This window comes from Poecilia latipinna, unplaced genomic scaffold (genome assembly GCF_001443285.1).
Source record: "Poecilia latipinna isolate Pla-1442-1.1 unplaced genomic scaffold, P_latipinna-1.0 Scaffold189, whole genome shotgun sequence".
Classification (NCBI taxonomy): Eukaryota; Metazoa; Chordata; class Actinopteri; order Cyprinodontiformes; family Poeciliidae; genus Poecilia; species Poecilia latipinna.
This window is the reverse complement of record NW_015112805.1, coordinates 284978-299560: the sequence shown is the minus strand read 5'-3', so window position 1 is coordinate 299560 and position 14583 is coordinate 284978. Positions and strand designations below refer to the sequence as shown.

The following is a 14583-nucleotide window of genomic DNA, read 5'->3' as shown; positions in this document are numbered from 1 at the left end:
GCTGCTGTAAAAGCAAAAATCCTTCCAGCTGCACAGAACCAGAGGGAAAAACTGTCCACACCTGCAATGATTCCACCAGAAGAATGATGAATTAATGCTAAAAAGAAAAGGAAAACAAATCAGACTCAATGTAGCAAAGCTACTCCAACATGCTGCTACCAGGAGCAAAGAGGCTCTATAAATCTACTTAATCAAACCAGATGTAACAAAATGTGCAGGTATGCAAAATTACACCAAAACTAATCAAGGCTTTTACAGAAATGATTTCGTATTACGGTTTTCTACGGAAGCCGAGAGGGAATGTTTTCTGCATTTATTTTTGCTCCATGGTGTAACAAGTTCATTTCCCCCATGGTCTTCCTGAGATGAACCAGATCCTTCAAATCGTTGTGGTATGAATTTTGATTTAACACACACTCCAATCATCAACAAACATTGTTTTCTCAAGATTAACCCGTTCTCTCGAGAAAACAAGGAACGAACTCATGTCGAGAAAATGGGATATTAACTTGTGTCGAGAAAACCGGAAATGAGAAGACTGAAAATGAACTCTTAATCTTGAGAAAGCCGTCGATTAAGTCTATGCAAAAATAGTCTCATCTTGGCTTCCGTAGTTTTCAGTTCACTTGCAAGTGTTTATTTCAGACCACGCTAGGCTAACGGCTAGCCAGCCGATGCTTATGACCGGAGTGGATTAACACGCGAAGGATTTGGCTGAGTCTCTGAGTGAATTCACAGCAATAAGCCCAAACGATCTGGCCAGGAGAAAACCTGGTACCTGATGAAAGAACCACAGCGCTACATCCTCAGAGGAACACAAACATTTCTGCAGCATTTCACTGCAGTCTGCCACTAATAAGAGACGGATGGACGGCTGGCCAACTGAGCCTGCCATCATTCCTCCCCGGAAAAGTCAGAGCGGTCAGCTCTGATGCGCCAGGAATTGTTAAACAGCACTTAATTGACAGCTTTTCGACATCTCGGACTGGCGTCGCCTCATTCTCTTCCTCTCTCTCACACAAATTGATTCAGCGGCCGACAGTGAAGCTTCAATCAGCTTTCACTCAACGGCCGTCCGAGCTTTGGCCTCGCTTATGAAGAGAAGTTGTGGGGAAAAGGGACAAAGACAGAACACAGTTCGACAGCTCGTACAAATGAAACCTGGCGTTTTAGGAAGGCAGAGGACTGTGATGGTGTGCAGTGAAAATGCAGGAGCCTGCAGATCCTGAAGCAACCCAGGAAACACCGGGACAGGTAATCTGACCGGTCATCCTGGTCACTGACCAAACGGAAAGCTCATGCTGACCAGGACAGTCAGTCCCAGTGTTTGGACAAACTCAGGCGGCGTTGACACAGCCAGCAAATGTGACTCAACTCAAATACACTTTGAGTGTATTTACCCCGACTTGATTTTTTTTATTTTGCAAATATCCTTCCTAGTCGTGTTCACCAGAAGTAACATCCATAACAACATGACTCGTGTGAAGCAAAAAAAAAAAAAAAAAAAAAAAAGGGTTTCCCTTGCAGTTTAGCGAAATACATCTATTCTGATACAGATGAAAAAAACCCCCCTCATCCTAGTGAAAAACATAATCGAAAAACATGAGGGTTTTTTTTTTTTTATTGTTTCCATTTAGGAAATTTATTTTTGTACTTTCAATTTGCTTAATTTTATGGTCAATGGAAACACAGCTACTGTTGAATTATCCCATCATTCGTGTCGGAAATAATTAGCAGAGCCAGCAGCATGGATTTGATTCCTGCTTACGTTGTGCTAATAGTCTGCAGCTGACGTTAGCATCTCCTTCAGTCCTGTCAGTCCTGTTGGAGATGAAGCAAAGTCTTCTGTCTTTATCATGTTGTGTATCAGTTGTAGATTTATTATTGAGATTTTAAGTGACAGACCAACACAAAGCAGTGCAGAACTGTTTAGTGCACATGTGTCAAACTCAAGGCCACAGGGGCCAAATCTGGCCCACCATAGCTTTATCTGTGGCCCTCTAGACTCGAGATTCCCTCAATAAGACCCTCCAGTTTTTCACAAATCCTCAAAATTCATGCGAAATCAACAGATCACTACATTTTTTCTGATGTTACTGCAAAATCTTCTCAAAATTGGTCAAAAACATTGGGTTTTAATTGACCACTACCGTTATAGTCCGTGATCGATGCAGCAAGTACTAAAAAACACTTTAGCATTAGCGCAAATGTAAAAAAAAATTCTTACAAATATTTCTAAATTAGCATCACAAAATATGTGATTTTGATTCCAAAAAGCCACAAAAACAATCACAAAATCCTAGAGGGACTGCTATTTATGAATATTATAACAGCGAAAGGGGTTTTATCAATACATTCTGGCACAACCGGCCCTTTAAGAACAATCAGGTTTTTGATGAGATTCAAAATGAAACTGAGTTTGACGCCTCTGGGTTTACAGTCGCTCTTCCGTTGCCAAGTTTATCCGAGTCTCCGTGTGGCAGCTGGCTGCATGCGTACCGATGTATTCCACCAACGATCCCTGTAAATGGATCCAGATTTGGCAGAAACTCAGTTAAACTTTTATCATTTTTTTCCCCCCTGACAGAGTCAGAAAGAGTTTCGGTGAGTGTGCGGACCAGAACAACAAGCAATCAAATGTTTCCAATCGGCCACACTTGGCAGGGAATGAAAGGAGGCCGTAACAATCAATCAGGAAATTGCGGCCATGCATCTACACCTTCTTTAAACAGCTAATTGCGGCGCTGCTATTTTCTTCTCGGTGGTCCCTCTCTGCATCTGGCCGTCTCTGTATTCATGCCGTCACCCCCTCGTCTCTCTCTCTCTCTCCCAGGCATAGCGGTTATGTAAGGAGGCACAGCTAGGCTGCTTATTTACGCTCCCATGAGGATTAGGCAGAAGCCCGGACATGCCAGCACCTGCAAGGCTCACTGACAGTCCACACACACACACACACACACACACACACACGGGGCTACTGCACAGTTGACAGGCTTTCCCTAAAACATCTCGCAGAACAGCCGTTCAGGTTTGGGGTGAACTCTGTTGGACTCATGCTGGATCACACCACTGAGTTCTGACATCAAATAGATGCTGAGACCAGAGGCCTGCCTCACAACCCGCTAGGATGTTCAGGCTCTGGTGAAAAACCAGCAGCTGAAAGGAGCGCGGGCGTCGGCGCATATCAACGAGATCCACCTTAACGTCACGTGTGGGTGCCTCGTCTGAACACACATCCACATCCAAACACTGGATGTGTCGTTTTCTGAACACATCCAGTCTTTGGCGGTTTTTTGTGACCAACGCAGTTTTCTGTGTGCAAAGCGCAGTGATGAGGTAGAAATGTCGTCCGTCTTGCTGATCTTTCCCTTCATTCATCTCAACAACCTTTTCTCCTCCCATTCCAACCTGTCACAATAAATAATTGCTGGACGATAAATTGTCCCAGAACTTATTGTGATAAACGATAATATTGTCGTTTTAAGGCCATTTTCAAGTAATATAACAGTAATAAATGGCAGATTCTCAAGGATCAATAAACTTTAAATTCTGATGAACATTTAAACACTGGAACTGTAAGACATTTGGCATATCCAAGATAATTAAAGAAAACAACAGAAACAACAAACAAAATAGACACTGAAGTCTCTGTCAGCAAAACCATCCTTCAAAGAAAAGACTTGCTGAAACCAAGGCACCAGACTGAAGCCTTTCCTCGTCCAGTAGAGAGACAAAAACAATCACGCAAATGGAAACGAATGAGGTTGTTTTAAATTAACATATGATTATTTGATTTATTGCGACAGGCCTAGAAATAACACAACAGGATCCTTGCTGCAATATTGGAGGAGCGTTGCATAAAGTCCATAGCAGTGGCCCATATGTGAGGCATGTTATGTTTCTCAACCCGAGGCGGACTGGCTCCAAAGGAAAAATCACGTTTTGTGTGTTAGAGCGAGGAAAAATAGTTTCAATAAGGAAACTGCAATTTCTTCATACAGTTGCAGTGAAACTCCAAAAAGATTCTCTTAGCTGAGAAGAGAAATGACAACATGAAAGACGTCTTAACGTCTGTTTAACCTTTGACCTGGATCTCGATCACATTGCCTCTGTAAGTTGAGATTTAAATGTCAAGGCTGTCGCTGCAGTCCCCAACTTTAGATTACAAAAAACAGCTAAGTTATTTCATCGGCCAGAAAAAAAATCGGCAGACATCAGTAAAGCAGTCAGAAAGGAACTGTGTGCTCTGCTGCAAGGAAGCGTTCGCCGTCCTTCTGGAACGCCACTGGAAAATTTCACCCAACGCAAGAGAGATGGGAATGTCGGCGGTGCTCCCGGCTCTTCCTGCCAGGGAACCTGAGCGTTTTCCCAGGTAGATGGAAAGACAGGTGTTCCCATCGCAGGAGCTTCTCTGCAGATCTTCTCCAGAGCCTGCATGCTGAGTAACACGCTAGCTGTCCAGCAACAAGCGTCCGTTTCATCTGCTTTCTCTGCAATGAAAGCAGCACAGCTGACAGACCAAATTATGATTAAAAATCTCCAGATGTGTTTACACAGGTCCTGTTAGGAGATTATTCCTAGTACCTGAAGGTATGTTCAGCAGAAATCTTTACCAAAAAACTTTTTTGGGGAGAAACTCAGATCTTCCCGGGTCAAACTCTTCTCTTGGAGAACTTTAGCTAAAATCATTCAACTGATTTTTTTTTTTTTTCTTTTTTACATCTGCAATTGGTAGTTATTAGTGATTTATATGGTGCAACCTCTTGGTTGTACAAGGAGATGTTCCAGAGTTTGGAAGCTCAGATGAATACAACACAGAAAGTCCTCAGTCTTCCTGTTATCCAGAGCCTGGATAACAGGATTGCTTTTAAAAGGTACGGATTATGTTTTTCACCGATGCAGTGCCATTTAGTAGCACAATCAAGTAGCTATGTTACCTACAGTTGCTGTAAAAACGCTATGTATATCAAATGTGACTTAAAAGAAGTTTAACTTTGTAATTTAACGCCTTGAAATTGGGCCTCTGTCTCTTTAAGAACCTTATAAAAATGTAAATTCACATGTGAAAGTCACATGCGAAACCCATGTATCACATTAAAACCACACGTGGTTCACACAAATGTTCACGTGAATGACATTTGAATCACATCTAAAAGCACATATATGTAACATTTTGGAATGTTTCATGGTAAAAACATGTGAATCCCCACATGGTCACATGGGAATCACATGTTTTCACATGTGTATCTCGTGTATCACATTTCTAAATGTGTATCACATACACATGGGATAGACGTGATGTGTATCCCTGTGATACACATGTGAACCCATGTGAAATTCATGGGATTCTTTGTAAGGGAAGCTCCAGCTCTCCAGGAAGTCATCACAACATCTGCTGGAAATGAGCTCAGCAGATGGGCAGCTCCACCAGGTGTTTGCTAATTGCTGCTGACTAGTCTGAAGGATCTGAGCGGGGAGTTGCAGGGACTCTGGCTTCTCCGTGTAGCTCTGAAACACCACGGTGTCTTTGTCAGAGCTTGATTATTGAATAAGCTAACGGATGGAAAGGAACGAAAGGACGACCTGTTTCTCAGCATTTTCCAGCTTCGTTCGCCACGTGTTCTTCAAGGGAAGGGATGTAACGACAAGAAGCAAGCGTGAGGAACGTGTGAGCTATTAAGGGACACTGCGAAGACGAGTGGCAGTGTGCTTCAACATCTGACTAGGACACTTCATGGCGTGCGACAAGCCCAGCACAGACACAGGGGGCTGAGATGTAAAACAAATCTAACTTCTGTGAGCGCAAGTTGTTATTGTGCAGAGAGAGAAGAGCATCAGAGACTAAACAGTGCCTGTAAAAGTAATTTCCCTTGAAGTACAGACGCTGCAGCTCCGTTTTTTTCTGTCTACTCCAGTTCTTTTATCTACAGCTCCAGTCCTACTCTCGGTAACATGCCAATGATGCCATTTCATTACAATTTTGCCGCACTCCTGATAATTAACTTAGAAGCTTTTTTTTTTTTTCTTGCTGTGCTGACGCTCTGCGGTACAAGTTGCTGTAGCTGCATTTTTGTACCGTCTGAAGAGAAGAATCATCCTCAGAAAGAAGAGAAACACCAGGAGAAACATACAATATTAGAGCTTTTAAACCGTTAGCATCCTTGCCGTCAGAGGTCCTCCCCGACGATCCCGAGGTCTTTTGATTGAGATGGAGGAGGTTGTGGAAACCGATCGGCTTTGATGTCAGATCACAGAGTGGTGAAACAGAGCGATGTGTGTGGGGAGGGGAGGGACACGTAAACGAGTTCAGTGTGAATCACTGAGCTGATCCGCCAGGCACCGAGGAGAGTGGGCGCTCTTCTGCTTTTTACGTCTTTGTGTTGGAAAATTCTCTGCCTCTTTTCTCGATATTTCTTAAGGTGGTGATTCAGCAAAGTTGTCTTCTAACCAATAAAGCCTCTGCAAAGAGGCAATTATGAGTCAAGACACTATCTGCAGCGGCCAGACGTTCAGAAAAGAGGCTTACGCCGGCTCGTGGGTTTCTCTTTACCTTGCCTGTTTGCACCCCTCCATACTGATGGGGTTTAAAACTGAACACCTAGGTAGAAGAGCAAAAATGAAATCTCTGTTAAAAAAAAATAAAAAATTATATTCGAACTCTGAGAACGATAATCGAAAACTAAAACCCCATAAAAATTGAGGGAGCAAAACTCTACATGACCCGTTCCAACATGGCAGCTATACTGCAGCAAATGTAGAAAAACTCTTTTATTGTGAAGGTTTTCTCCACACCCTAAAGAGACCCTGCCAGACCATGCTCCATGTGTAAACAGCACGTTCCCATGGCGATCAGTGTTTGGGTCGTGTTCAGTGTTGCCAGATTGGACAGAAACCCCAATTAGGTTTCTGTCCAATTGGGCTGCTTTTAAACATGTTATACTGGAAAAAACAGCTTTGTGTTGGTAGTTAAAATTTGGGCTGCTTTTCACAACATTTGTCGGGTTGTCAGAACGTGTTCAAAAGACAATTCTTTTGAAATAGTTTGTCGTTGTGTGGCATTTCACTGAAAGCACAAAACTTTCAATAAAAAGCCATGTTTTCGAATTATCTTAATTTATTTTGAAATGTCCAGAAGCTGTCGAATGTGACATCGTCGATAATCAGTCATTGGTTAATCAAAGTGTCACTATGTAGTCGTATTGTAAAACAGTCATCCCAGAGCTACATCATGATTTAAAAGGACATATTGCCAACAAAAAACTCAAGTCTCATTGTGTTCAAAGATTCAAGTCCCTAGCAGTTCCTTCAATATAATAAAGGATGAAGAAAAATGTTGTTAAAAGTCTATAAATGCAGTCTATGAGACATAAGACATACATTAGAGGTTGAGATTTGGCCTGTTTTTTGTTTTGGGGTGGGTTTTATGGTGTGTTTGGGCTGGAAACTCTCAGTCATGTCATAGTGCAACCATAATGTAGGAGACAGCACGATGCTAGGCCAGGAGTGCAGACACGGTCTCATTTCACGAAACCTCTTAATACAACAATGTTATATAGTTGTTCTGTGAGCTCCATTTAGCTTCACAGCATGTGGTTTTATCTGGTAAAGTAAGTTTAAGATGTCACTATGAGCCAAGGATCTGAGAGGTTTTAGCTTAAATTTCTGTTTCCTGAGTTAGCTTGTTGCGTCAACACAGACAAAAACGTCTGGTTGGGTTGGCTGACAGCACTCTGTTCCAAAAGTGTTGAAGAGCCTTCCACCAGGTTGTCAAGTTGTTAAAAAAAAAAACTTATGGTGAGACAACATGCAAACAATGTGTAGCACATGGAGAATCCCATAGCTAGCTGCTAGCTGCTAACAACAAAACATTAGCATCAGCCTCTTCTGCCTGCTCTAAACGAGTCTGAACAGAACTTCATCACCTGTAGTTAAAACTCTAAAATGGTTTTATCGAACATAAGCTGGGTGAAAACACAGTTCAACATCTAGGGAACCTTTAAAGCACAAATATGAAGCATTTTGAATCTTACTGTCAGACAGCAACACATGGACTGGACCAGGTTATTACAGATTCTTTTTTTTTTTTTTTACTTGTACTCTGTAAAAGTAAAAACCGTGATTCTTAATTTTTTTAAAACTACTGCAGATATCCCACCTTGTTCACAAGAGTCATTACATGTTACCTGAGTGTGTAATAATGAGCTGCTTACTGCCAACTGTCTGTTTTTATCTCACCTGTCTTTGAGAACAACTAATAAAAAAAAACACGTCTCTGAAGGGAACCAGGAGAGGTGCTGATGTGGATCCACAGGCTGAATCTGTGCCAGCATACAGAAAGAGGGTCACGGCCGGAGCAAACAGCGAGCCGCATGCTGGGCGGCCCATCAAATACAAAACGAGTTCCAGACAGCAGGTTCAAATGTGCACACATTACCTGTTCCCTGACCCAGAGAAGATGCAACAGGGAGAACCCAGAGGGGGGAGAGAAGGGCAGGTGGGTGAGACTGATAGCTTATGACAGAACGACCCGCTTCAGCTTTTCTACTCAAGCTCCTCTAAAAGCATCTTCTACACACCCTTTGTACCGCTCAGCTCTGACATTGAATATTACATGACTTCAGCCAGTCAAGTAATGGAGCATTGCTATGACAAGTTTTTCATATCAAGACTATTCGTGATATGAAATTAGCTAAATCAGAAGGCAGGTGGTTCATTGTGGACATGCTACTTTGAATGTGACTGAATTATGCAGGCAGGCTCTACATTTGAGTGTAATTTTTAAACCAAGCAGCTTAATTTTATTTTCCAGGTAAATCTAAAATGCAACCATCCCGATATTGAAATGTTTTAAGGAAAAAAACTATTTCCTCAAAACAACCCAAAGTGAGAGAACTCTGTATGTCACTGAAAATCTAAATTACAGTAAAATCCACATGGTTATATTTCTTCTTTCCAGATCAAGCGAGACAGATTATAGCTAATTAACTTGTCTTTATTTTGCAATTGTGACGATGCGATGTGAATTAGAATTATCATCACAGAATATAATAGAGTTAAAGTTCTTATCTATTGCTATGTGCTACATAAATTATCCACTTTATTGCAATTTTACAAGAGCCATAAGAAACGACTCTGTTAATGATCATTAATTATGTATCTCAAGACCAGAGGCAACGTCACACAGTGTGTGTTCAACAGAGCAGTAGGTGTTACTACACCCTGCAGTTAAATGGGACACATCTTGTATTACCAGTTAGCATAAATACCCGCAGTTGTTGTGCGTAGTCTCTGTAGAGGCCCAATTCAAACCTTCTAGTCTACTCAGCTGCTCGCTTCATCTCCGACTCTGTGATGTCACTTTGATCAAGCACAAACGTTCTCCAGGCGACTCTACGGACGGCAGGCAGTGTGTAGGCCCAGATCTGTGACCATGTTGACTGGATGAGTGGGCTGAACTCCTGCATCCAGTCAAACTCTGATCGTCGCCTATCTAGAGTTTAAAAACCACGAGATTCCTCCCACTGAAAGATGAAACAACGAAAACTGAGCTTCATGAGCTGAAAATGCCTCATCTTCTACTTTCAGCAGAGAGGAGTGTGTGCATGCTGCTCCCAGCCGATGAGAAGAAAGGCATGAAGAGTGACAGCTCTGAGTGCTGCAGTCGAGAGGCTTTCTTTCCTCCGCCCACGCAGGCGTGGACGACTGAATGAGCAGCCAGCTCCCAGGTGGCACAGTTCTAAGAGGCCTTTCTTCCATCTCTGTCCTCCCTTCCTTTTCCTAACTCTGACCTTGTGCCTGGGTGGAAAATTGAATCATTTCATGCTCATTTTTGTCACACAGCCTCCCTATGCAAATCCACCTGCATTTTATTTGCAGGTGGGTTTTATTTGTTACATTTTTGGGGGGATTGCAGAGACCATTTAGGCTTTAGACTGGCAGCTAACGGTTGGGCTTATTTTACACCAACATCAACCAAAGCAAAACATCCTGCAGGGTTTCCCGCAGTGTATTATAAGCCTGGCAGGCCACCAGGCTTACCTTGCACCCCACCAGGCTAAGAGTCATTTGTTTATTTTAAATGGGGTTTTTTACACAGCAGTAGCAGCGACAGTAAAGGTGAATTAAGCTGGGCATATAGTTGACCCATTGAACTGGGCAATAAGTAAGTGTGCACCAATTGCGCCACTGCTGCACCTTCCTGTTGACCTCATACGCTACTACTTCCAAATTATGACAGCTGCGCCTCTACCACTGAGCTTAGCAGGTTTTCTGGGGGAAGCCCTGCATCCTGGTCCCAACACCAAATAGACGGCGTTTGTTGCCTAAAGAGGTTTTCAGATCAAATGCATTTCGCATTTCAAAAAGGCATTCAATGCCTCAAGCTTTGAAATAAGACGGTTGATAAAGTGTCAAAATTGCTATAGATTTGGGACTGAGAAAAGTGAGGAAAGACCCGGGTTGGGGTGAGCCTCTTGACTCTTGGTTGTGGTCTCTTTGTACAATGGTGGATGAAATTGAGAGAGCGGTTTTGCTTTATTTACTGAAGGCAAGCGAACGTCATACGGTGTCTCTGCACCATGTCTGGATTCACCTGATAATTCAGAGGAGTTTCAAGTTGGGTGAGTTTCACTACCTAGGCAGGTGCCGCTTTTAGCGCCATTTCTGTCTCACCTGACCCCAGTTTGACAACCAGTTGACCCGGATCGGTGCATTCATCTACTGCCAAGACACAAATACAGCCAACATATCTGAGTCTCTGATTGGTTGACATGCTGCGTCCAGCTGCAGATGTTCACATTTTCCAACTGTGGAGTTTGCCGCTTTGGACGCTACTGAATCTGTGCTCAAAATCTGAAAACGCACAGTGCCAGATGTGTTAAATATTTCAAAAGTCGCTGTGCTAGACATGCCACACCTCTCAACATCCACCAGACCCTCTAGCCAGATGTCCCTGCTATTGTGATTGATCTCTCTCTCTCTCTCTCCCTCTCTCTCTCAAGCTGCATTCTCTCTCTCTTTTTGATTAAATGTTCTTCCTCTGAACTCCCTGCAACTCTCCCATGAAAGTCAGTTTAGACCACTTTAACAGTTCAAGTCTTGGCTTCTTACTTTTTTGAAATGCAAATTGTATTTTAATGTGTTGTTTTTATGTGATGCCAGAATTGTTACCATTGTTCTCTTGATGCATTTCTAGTTTTTAATGAGATTGTTTTCTCTCTATGTGACTAGTTTTCTGAGCAGCAATTTTGAACTTCCTAGTGTTAGAATGCTGCCGTACAAACAAACTCTACTTTCTAATACATGCAGGCTATGATGCTGACAGCCATTTCCTTCCGTTATGTACTCAATAAGGCAGCAGGGTAAAACAAGATGTTGGTGTTTGGTATCTCATTAACAAGACAGGAGAAATGGTAGGTGTGGTCAGGTATTCCAGCAGTGTGTCAAAATAGGATTTGAAACTCCACATCACAGTTTCAAGGACTTTTGAAAAACAAGTAAATCTTGTTTTTGCTTCCCTGTTTTCCCAGAGGACCATGAAACCATGATCTCCTTCCTTATTCATGTAAACAGGCAAAAAGTAAAACGTATATCTTCTAGCTATAGGTCCAAAAAACGTAGACTTCATTCGTATGAAAGTTTAACATCTCTGTTTTAAGGTAGAGGTGTCAAACTCATTTTTGTTTTGGGCCAAATCAGGATCTTGAATGCTCTTAAAGGGCCGGTGGTGCCAGAATGTATCAATAAAACCCGTTAAGGTATTAATAAATTCTTAAAATTAAACAATACCGAACATGTTTTCAGTCTCTCCAGGATTTCGCAATTGTTTTTGTGGTTTTGTGCAATAAAAATCAAAGTGTTTGTGGTACTAATTTTAAAATATTTACAATATTTGTGCTTATGCATATGACGTTTTATTACTTGCCATGTAAATAATGGACTATAATCTGACATCAACTAAGGCTGAGACAGCTGTTAGCATCACTTAAACCAAAATGTTTTTGACCATTTTTGTGAAAAATCTGCAATAAACTCACAATTATGCATTAGTACTGAAAAGTGCGGTGATTTGTTGATTTTTGCATGAATTCCTACGATAATTTGTAAGAAACTGGAGGGACTGACTGATGAAATCGGACAGAAAATGGATAAAAACCACTTTGATTTGGTTGATAAAATATTTAAGTGTTCTAAGGGGACACCGTTCCTTTAAAGAGTCAAATAAATCGTTGCTTATCCAGGATGGAGAGAAAGAGAAAAAGAATAATTCCCACATTCGCAAAAAATAAAATGTCCCAATAGCTGCCTGATGTCATGATCCCAGTGTGCACATATACATCTGCTGCATCATTAATGGGCATGATGGACCATTAGTTCTATGGCATCATCCCAGCGCTAAATCATTGATGAGCTCTGGGGGCTTTCGTCAAGGAGAGCCAATAGGAAAACACTGAGGGTCCTCAGCAGCAGAAGCACAGAGTCTAATATGACCCAACGTTCACTTACTGTCCCACAGGCAGAACGCTGTGTGTTCTGGTGTGAACATGCGGCTTCTAGCATGGATCAATTGGACATAAATCACACAAAGAGAGGAAGAGCCTAATTTCCCATTGATTTGTGATCGGCAGGTCAAATATTGGAAAATCTGTTTAGTTCTTCCTATTTACTACATATGTCAGAACTCAGTACTCTGCAATGTGTTAGCCAGAGATATGAACTGATGCACTTTTTAGGAGTTTAATAAATTCATGTAAAAGCTTAGGGATCAGCCTTTATCCACAACTCAGGATGATATTGAAATTCCTCCAAGTATTGCTAAAAGCCTAAACAGTCAAAATCATTTAGACTTCAAATAAATAAAAAATACAAAAAGAAGCCTGGGCCTTGAAAAGCCTCATCAGTAGCTGGGTTTCCATTACAAACGCGCTCAAAACTTTGACGCTGTTCCGCTAACGTCGAGAAAACAATTGGGGTGTTTCAGTTGAGTAAGAAACATCAATTAAAATCTCACGTTTTTAATGACTTGTTCACGTGACAAGCCATCAAAAACATGCAGGCTAATTTCGAAAAACGTGAGCTTCTTCAAACTCCCGTGTTTCCACAAAGCAAACGTATTTCAGTCATTTAAATTTTTACGGTCAATGGAAACGCAGCTCTCGTCTGACGCTCATAAAATCTCTTCACATCTGAAAACGGACGCAGCCGGACAGCAGCCGAACCTTGGACTCCATGATGGATTAGGAGTCGACAGCCAAGGTGTTCTACAGGTCACTGTAACGTGATGTGACCTCAGGAGGAGGGTCTACGTCCATCACTGCCGTGGAAACTGACATCCGAACTGACCCCAGATCAGGTCTGACCACAGTGTGGAGTCATTAGGCATCAGAGGAATAAACCCATGATAAGCAGACAGCATGTATGAATCGCTCTCACTTTGACACATAAACCTGATGCCCTGCAGGTGTGAGCCGAGTGAAGTGATGACCCACATCCTGCAGGTGGGAATGCTGCGTCAGCAACTCTGAAACTACAAAACCCCTCCATTGTTTTGAGACGTACATAAAAGCTTAGCCTAGAGAAACTACAGGCATAAGAAACACCAAGAACAAACAAATGCTTGATAATCATACAAATTAAAACTGATCATGTTGAGGGAAGTGGTCACACTTTAAGGCTGAACCGAGTAAGGCTAAGTTCATACCTTTATTCTTTTAAGCTTTCAATCTGTTGTAGGAAGGATCTACATTCTTTAGGGAATATACAGAAGACCATTGTTTTGCTAATGCTAACTGTGCTAACACCAATTATCGCTAATCTAACTTTCTAAAGACGGTTTCATCCTCTAAGGGAAAAAAAAGACTAAGAAATCAAGCCAATCAAGGAGCAAAATCTCAAAAAAACACAATAATCTTAGATTTTTAAAATTCTGTAAGATAGCCATATTTAAGCATTTTCAGAATATGGACAAGAAATTGAAAACGTACAACACTGTACGATGAAGCCCTGCCCATTATTCACAGATTTTTCTGTGGAACGAGACGCCAAATTATTTGTGGAAAATCCACCCAGTTTCAAATGTAGCTTGGGAAAAAGAAACACCTTGGTTTAATGCTACGAGGCACGCTATTGGCTGCCATTTGCAGCCAATCAATTGAGCCACAACTCAGTTAATGGTCTTTTTTTTCCCCTTTGTATGCTTTTGCCTTTTAAGATGATACTGAAACAGATGCTATCTTAGAAACCAAACTTCTGAATTAAAATGGATTGGTCCAACATACCCAGCTGTAAGTTCTGATATCTTCTTACAGCTTCTAAAGATAGTGTAAATCAAAAATCAGCTCAAATCCCTATTGGCGAGTCAGAACTTGGATCAGTGAATCCCTAATTTTAGAAATCTGAATGGCTCTGACTCTGTGGTCAGCAGCAGAGCTGAGTTAGCTCATAGTTTGAAATGTGGGAGCTCTTGGATCAGCGGCCAGCCCCACGGCGTCATATTACGGAGCAGGACAAGCGTGTGTGTGATTACACCAAGTCAGACCTCCCGTTCGCCTGGAGCTTTGGGGATGGGAGGGAACAAAAAAAAAA

General features: G+C 41.9%; 1 protein-coding gene across 10 annotated transcripts in view; it reads right to left on the bottom strand.

Annotated features, from left to right (window-relative positions):
- Positions 1 to 14583, bottom strand: part of caska (calcium/calmodulin-dependent serine protein kinase a) — a 148607-nt gene that overhangs the window by 104261 nt on the left and 29763 nt on the right. The window lies entirely within an intron of this gene.